The 8,661-nt window shown below is 34.1% G+C and overlaps 1 non-coding gene across 1 annotated transcript; it reads right to left on the bottom strand.

The window, feature by feature from the left end:
• Positions 1-7,103: 7,103 nt before the first annotated feature.
• LOC114741477 (U1 spliceosomal RNA) lies at positions 7,104-7,264 on the bottom strand. The gene has a single exon (XR_003739779.1). It is a non-coding gene; the product is annotated as a U1 spliceosomal RNA (small nuclear RNA).
• Positions 7,265-8,661: the final 1,397 nt, after the last annotated feature.

The following is an 8,661-nucleotide window of genomic DNA, read 5'->3' as shown; positions in this document are numbered from 1 at the left end:
GGAGAACGTTCGATGAGATCAAAGGCTCATCCAATGGTTTGCAACTGCTAGTCAATCACTCACGGATTGATGATTGCGTAGCGAACACACTGACACGTTGTTGGATTTGAGGAATTTTTAATCATCATAAAATACGAAAACCAAAATTCGCATTAATTTTCTGGAGACAGGCAGATCCAGTGATCCACCCCACAAGCATATTTTAGTCTAATTAAACACCGCTCATTTTGAGGTGAATGACTAGAAAAAAAACTTTGAAAATAGGAAATTTAGGCAACTAATAACACTTTAAAAGGATAGGAAATGAGAGAAAGTCTGAACTGAAATTATGAAAATATGATGAAATGATCAATATGCACTTGTCTAATGCTTAAAAAAGGATGTTATTTTGTGTTCCAAACTTGTTAATTTTTGTTTTAGTCTTCTTATTTTCATATCAAATTTAGTTATTTTCCCAAATAGATGCTTTCATCTGAAAAAAGAATGTTTTTAGTCTATATTCCAAACTTATTAATTTATATTGCAATTTATATTGCAATCTTATCATTTCTTGATCAAATATAGTTATTTTCCCAAACTAACACAATGACATATTGGTCAATTTTTCACATTTTCATAATTCCAGTTCAGGTTTTTCTTTCTTTCCTATCATTAAAAAGCATTATTAGCTGCTTGTTTTAGAATTTCTTATTTTCAAGGTTTTTTTTGGTGATTTTCCCACCCATTTATTGTATTGGATTTTAAAAAATAAGCTGCATTATTTATTATTGGGAAAGTCAGTCTAGAGCTTCAAGGCAAATATTTTATTATTAAAAAATTTCATGAAATGTACAAATAACTATGACGTTTCAAAAGTGCTTAGTGTAATTTATGTAGGAGGTGAACAGACCCGCTTGCCTTGCTAATAAACACATAAATGGTGCTCAAAATTCCAACCTCAAAGTTCCATTGCCCCTAGTCAAACTCTTACCCTTCAGTCCAAAAAAAAAAAAACACTCTTACCCATTTTTTGTTGGAATATTTTTAAAATAAAGTGACGCAAAAGAGAGTCTTTATAGATTATTAAATTTATATAAAGAGTTGCGCAGAGTCGTAGAGAGTAGGTGCTCAAAATCATGCCTTGCTAGTTACAACTTGCTCGAACCTTGCCCCAAAGTGCCAAGAAGCCCAAGCTTGCTCAAGCCAAACTCATAACAGCAAGATTTTTTTTTTTTTTTAGTGATCTCCCTAATGTCCCAAGCCAATACCATCTTTCAGGCTTTTCAACGAGTCCAGACTAATCCAAAGCAACACTTGTGAAGGATCTCCCAACGAATGACTTGCCTACCACTCCACGCTGCTGCATTCCTAAGCGGGATCGAATCCCTGACCTTGGTTAAGCTAGAACAACCCCACAGCCAATCGATCTAAGCGCTTAGTGGTAACAGCAAGATTATTTTGCCACTTGGTAATTTGACTGTGGTCAAGCAAATGAAGGGTTTCTGCTGGGACTCTAGAAATATATGTAGAGATCAAGCGTTACACTATCATATCAAAATTCACAAATTCGTCTAAAGTTTTGTTTTAAAATATGCCAACAATACGCTATCATATAAATGGGTTCTCTTTGCAAATAAATAGTCTGATATCATAAGTCCAAAGGAAAATGAGCACAATCAAATTAACTCATTGCAAAGCCAACAACTTACAGTGGCTTATAATCATGTAAATTTTATAATAATAAAAAAAAAGCATAAAGGGATTGAGATTAAACAAATAAAATAAGAATTGAACAAATAAGTTTAAATACCAAGGAAAAAGAGTCAAACCTTCTTCATTACCACTGTGTACGCCAGTCCTAATGATGCACAAAAGACTTTCGTCCGTCTCTCTCTCATCAGAATCAGTTACGGATAAACTTATCATATTTAAACCATCTAGATTTTATTTGGATTGTCTATATTTAATTTCTTTTTTATTTTTATTTGTTCAAAATAATTATTTTAATAGGTATAGAATATAAAATAAAGATACTCTCTTAATTATCATTTTTTTAAAAAAATATTTTTTTTCTATTCAAATGAGATCTAAATAGTCCATATTTAATGAATTTAGAATATTCATCAAGGCAATCATCAATGAAACTAATTCCCTCTCTCAACCCCCGTGGACCACTATTTTTGTAACTGGACAGAGGATATAGCCCTTGTGGAACTAGGCAGCAGCAATCCATTTTTCACTTGGAGGAAGGAAGGATGCTAGAGTCATTTTGATCGTGTTTTACTGTTTTAGTGACGTTTAACCCTCCTAGAGCAATACGTAAGTACGGACGTAGCACTGTGAGATCTTCACTATTCCACTCTGATCATCAACCATTGCTCTTTCTTATGAAGAAGGAGACGTCCGAAACTGCAACAGAGCGACCCTTCCGTCTTGTTGCCTTTTAATTTGGATGCTTCATGAAGATTTTGAGCGTTTTATTAGAGAGTCCTGGAACCCTAGTACGGTCTGGTTGGGCGAGGTGGAGAGACCTTCGCGACGGACTGACGGAGACAACAGTTTGGAGTCGTGAAGTTTATGGTCACATTAGACGAAGAAAACGACGGCTACTAAATACTCTTTTCTATTCTAAATATATATGAGACCTATTTTATTGTGTAAATTATACTACTTTTGGTTTTTAATATAAAAAATAGTTGACTAATTTGAATAGTTTAAGAAAATTAGTTTAGTTAGTTAGTTGTAATAAGTAGGTGTTGTCTTTCCTAAAACATCTTCGTTAATTAAGTGTATTCATTGGAAGTACCATTATTATAATGACCACTTTAAAAACAAAGATAAATATATGAGGCAAAGTGGATTGAGGTCTTATATTTAGAACTAAAATAAAAGTTAAATGAGTTATTATATTAAGGATCAGAAGAAATATTACAAAATGAATCTTATATTTAGAACCAAATGAGTAGATTGGATGGCTTAGCACGGTCAATACAAAACGCAGGCACATCGTCCTTGCTCGAGCAACTGTAGCGAAGCCTTTGGAAGGAGCTTGAAGAGGTCATTATTCAAGATGATTTAATGCTGGCTCAGAAAGCTAACTGGGATTCACTGGGTGACCCGAATACTAAATTTTTTCATGCTAGAGCTAATGGGAGGAGGCAGAGGAAAAAGATCGAGGCCATATATGAAGAACAATGAAGACCAATGGACTGATGATATCCGTGAAATTAAAAATTTAGCTTCTGGTTTTTTTCATTAATCTTTTTAGTGATGACAGCAGCAATGATGATTGCAATATTATTAATTAATCATGTTAATTCCCTGCCGTTGAGTCTGTAATTTTACAGGACGTTGGTGCTAATGTAACAAGCTAAGTGAGGAAATAATTAAAGAAAGCCATCTTCGGTATGGGAGCCTTGAAGGCTCGTAGGCCGGACGGGTTGAACGCGCTATGTTTTTAAAGCCAATGGAACAGTATTAGTTAATCGGCTGTTGAGATGGTAAAACAGGCCTTGGTGAACCTGCACATGATTAAAGAGATAAAACATACTTATATTGTTCTCATCCGAAAGAAAGACGAGTCAAAGACAATTTGGGATTTCGAACCGATTAGTTTTTGCAATGTCATCTACTATTGTCTCTCAATTATTATCACCCAAGAAGTTATACATTCTATGAGGAACATGACAAGAAGAAGGTTTAGAAAGCTTATAACCACATTAGATGGGGGTTCGTCTCAAATTGCCTCAATGAGCTGCAGCTGCTTCTTCAATTGTGGAACACTATTATGGCTTGTATCTGCTCTACGTCAAAGCAAATTTTTTTGGGAAGGTAGCAAATCTAATAACATCTGACAAGTCCCTATTTTGTATGGAATAAATGCATCAAATCTTAGGTTTCTGGTACCTTAATTGAGCTACAATGGGCTAATTAGAGGCTAATTGTGTTTAGGAGTGATTGTGTGGAATAATTGCTAATTTGACCTATTTTACCACTTCTTAAATTCAATATTTGTCTTATTATTTTGATATTTAATATTAGACGAAGTATTGCTGAATTATGGAAATGACAATCAAGGACTTGGAGTCTTGGACTAATGGGAAAATAGGAATTGTAAAGTGACAAGGAAGGACTAGTGAAACACTGCGTTTTGGGTGGCTGAACTTAGGGCACTCCATAAATGACTTCATCACTTCTTACCCTTTGAGATTAATTTCCTCGACACCTTCGTCATCCACCATCATTTTATTATCTCATTTCTATTTTTAGTTCACTTCGTCACTCTTCTACTCTCCCCACTTCACCATCTCGATCCTTTTCCATCTGTCCACAGACCATCACCACTCTCCTCCATTTCAAGCATCCTCTCCCTCTCTCCGTTCATCCTTGCTGCAATGGCCGACAAGTTGAGTGAGCTTGGTGGAGCCTTCTTCTCTTCCATGCGCAGCTAATCTAGCTAACACATTCCTAAGAGGTGTGACCAAGCCGGAGCCATGCAATTACAAGGGAGTCTTATGAGTTTGTTTCGTATTTCACTAGTTTAGTTATACTTGTGCTTAGGGATTGAATTTCATTTGGATTGTATTTGTGAGATTTCATGTATTCTAACTAGGAATCTGTTGTGACCGACGGTGTCTTTTGATTTTGAGTACATTGGATTGTTCTCTTGATTCTAGGTTGACATTTGATTATGATTTAATCGATTGAGTTATGGTAATTGCTGGTTGGAATTATCTTGAAGATTTTCGGCTAATCTGTTCTTATTCTGATATATGATTGCTTTAAGTATTCGACTCCATAATTCTCTTAAGCTATGAAGGCGAAGTTATTTCTTTCAGGAAGATATCACCCTCCCTACATTTCTAATCACATTTTCATCTCTGCCATTTACATTTCATAAACCAGAAAAATCAAATAGATATTAGATAGATTGAGCTAGACTAATTCAATTTGGTAAAAATCAAATTCAGTATTTACAAATAATTTGTGATTTTCATTTAATTAACTAAAATCCTGAAAACTAGCCTCCTCGTAGGATCGACCTAAGATTGAGCTACTAAATTATAGTGCTCAATTCTAGTTCTAGTTATTTTTGAAAGCCCTAACGACAAGGTTTTTCAAGATCTTAACTTATTTAAATTGATATTTTACTCCTTTAGGACATCATGTATCCCTGAGAATAATACACTAAAACAAATTGTTGTGTCAAACAATCTTGAATACTATTAATCTCTTCATTAGTGTAGGAGCTCTCATCATTAAAAATCTGCAAGTTCATATGTAAGAAAATTTAAATTTATCAAGATAAGAGAATTAAAAAAAAAAAAGGAGCAAATGATCATAACGAAACTAATAATCATCATTTTGAAATTGTTAATAGATCTAGCCTCAATAATTTTATACATGAAACAGACAATATATTATCCACACTTTGTACTTATTGGTTGTTGATGATACTGTAAATCAAAAGCAAATAGCAAAGACGAGAAAAGGTATATATGAGGTGGAGAGGTTAACAAATACCCAGATGTTGATAAAAAGGAATTGCATGCAATTAAAGCCAGATTATCCCATGGAAATAACTATAGCGTAAGTGTTATGAAATTGAAAAGTAATATATGTGATTGAATGGCTAGATTGCATACACATTAGTAGCATTAATGGGGATCCCTGAGGCATAGAGTACCACGCAGCTGTAAATACGTACACCCACCAAACCATATTCAACAGGCAATTTTACATCACATCATCTAAGACAATGCTCCCTCTCAACTTCATAAATTATATTCTCCTAAATGTAGCTTATGCATTAAAGGTTAAACGCATAAAGACTCAGACCATAATATTATAGAACTCGCTCAAGTTACCTAATAGTACAGTTCATAAATGTAACCCAGGAGAACTATGCAGATTAATATAAAATCACTGAATCGTTGGGCAGTAAAGTAGGCACATCGATTAATTGCAATGGCAAACAAGATATATAGCATGTTGGCAGGATGTTAATTAAAGAAATAATGAAACAAAATCTGCATTTATATCACACAAGAAGATTATAACAACTTATTGGTCCATGCATATATAATCAGAAGGTTATTAAAATGTTACTGGAAAAACTTGCATGAAAGGACACAAGAACTGCTCAGGACGGGTATTTTCATCTTTTCACATAGCAGCATATCCAAGAAGTAAAACATGAGAGTATTCTTGTGGGCGCAACAATCAACAGCCAGTTTCTTGAAAATATTTCCAATCCAGCTTTGATTGACCCCCTATCCTGATGAATGCATAACATGGAGAAGGAGATAAAGTATGTTGTTGAGAACATGATCCGTATAATGGAGAAGCAACATATACGTGCGGGAAAATTTTCAAAACATAAGAATCATAAATCATAATCAGACTTACATCAGCATATATACAAAGCATGTATATATACAAAGCATATACATACATAGCAATTTCAACTCCTCCGCTATTATAATACTACCTCTAATCCTTAATATAAAAGCTAGTTTGACATTCAATTTGATCCTAAATATAAGACCCTAATATATTTTATCTCTCATTTATCTATTTTTTCTCAAGATAGTCCTTATTGCAGTTGCACATACTAAACATTTCATCAAATGGTAATTCTAGCTAATACACATGATTAACAATGGCATATTAAAAAAGATAATACTTATTTATTACAAATAATTAACTCAACTAATTTTTTAATCTACTCAAATTAGCCAATTAGCTCTTATATTGAGAATATGAGGTAGTACTTTAGATGCTGTTTTTAAACCAAAGAGCTTATTGCTTTGATTAAAGGAGCATGCATAGATTTTGAATAGGACAGGTAATGATAGAACAGAAGAACAAATCAAGTTAGATAATCATAAAACTTTCCTTCGTTCTATACAGGAAAAAAAGAATAAGACTGGAAGAGCGGAAAATAAAGCAAAAAAAGAACATGTTATGATCATCTTCAGAAATAAGACTACTGTAAAACCTTGACCCCCTAAACAACACTTTAAGAAACTAGTAGTCAAATCCTTGTAAAACCAGACAAACATCTTAAAAATCGAACATAAAGGCAACCGAGAGACGATCAAAATTTTGAGAACTAGAAATGGGAAGGGGCTGCGCGAACGCAGGCCCCTACTGCCACAAATTATGACGTAGGCTCTCCTACTTGAGGAGACCTTAAGCGGGCACCCCTCCTAAGTGCAATGGAGGTCACCAGCTTAGGCCATGGCCCTTCATGATCACTCATTGACCCCGTCCAGGTAAGTATGTTATAATCGTCGTGCCTGGTTTCCTTTTGTACGCATGGCACCCACTTCTATATCATATCATTAGCGATATGGGACTATCTGCACTTATCTTTTCCTCTACCTCAGTCTTAGCTGTATTAAGCATGAGCTTAAACGAGGTTCGTAATAATGAATATAGTTTCCACTTACTGTAGTACTCCTCCGGTCCTTAATATAGGATCCAATTCTTGAGTTGGTTTTGGTCCTAAATATAAGACCTTTTTCTCATATTTATCATTTTTCTAAATTATCCCTATAAATATTCTCTCAACCATAATCAAGTAAAAAAGAAGAGGGAGTATTAAGAAAGATGATTATGTGTTTTAGGAAAAATGTGTCACTTTTCTTATAATTAACTAACTTACCTAACTTCCTTAATCTAATCAAATTAGTTAAATGGGTCTTTATATTAAGGACCGGAGGAGTATATCCACTGTTCTGCTTTATTAATGACCAATCAGAGAGGATTTGATTCATAAGAATTGGAGAAAGAATTAAGGAATCAAAGTTAGAAAGAAACTGTATCAGAATTTGATTTGGGCTATAGAGACCTCAAGAAGGGTAGAAAGAAAGCAAATGATGGCTTCTCAACTGAGATACAACACAAAATAAATAAATAAAGCTTCAAAGGAAGTGGAAAAGCTTGTTGTAAGGGAAATGATTAACATGAGAATGGGGAGGAGGGTGCTGAAGGTATATATATATATATATCTATATATATGTATATAACATTAATATGAAAATAAGGATTCAGAGTTCTATTAATTATAATAGGCAATGACGGAAATAGGCAAACTCTATTAATCTCTGTTTATATGGATACAAAACAGAGGCGTATATCAAGGATTGGATAGTAACTATATGTTGCTTCTCTTTACATGTATCATCAAGGTATCTTAATTTTGTGTCTCTTCTTTACATGTTTGCCACAGCTATGGGGTCCCAGAAGAGTGAAAGGAAGAAAGAAAGAAAGAAACGGTAGATATATACACATACTCCTCTTCCGGTCATTAATTAAGATCTTATATTTAGAATCAAACACAATCTCAATTAATTTTTATATTAAGGACCAGAAGTAATGTGTATGTGTGTGTTTATATGTATAATAACCCTCTTTTTAAGCTCTTTGTAATGCTTACATGCGGGTTGGACACAGTAAGGTCGGCCAGATTGTCGGTGTAGGAAGCCAAATGCCACTGGTTATTAGTAAGCTTCTATAAAAGCAATTGAATTGATGCGAAAGGATGAGTTCAGAGAGTTGGTGCGTTCAAGAGGGAAGAAAGTAATGGGAGTAAGGCATCGTTTTGAAATCCTACATAAATCACTTATCAACCAATGAAGTACTGACCAGTCTGATTAAAAGTTTTGAATGCAACAA

This window comes from Neltuma alba, unplaced genomic scaffold (assembly GCF_004799145.2).
Source record: "Neltuma alba isolate B1F8T4 unplaced genomic scaffold, ASM479914v2 tig00003406_pilon, whole genome shotgun sequence".
NCBI lineage: Eukaryota > Viridiplantae > Streptophyta > Magnoliopsida > Fabales > Fabaceae > Neltuma > Neltuma alba.
This window is presented reverse-complemented; position numbering and strand designations above follow the sequence as displayed.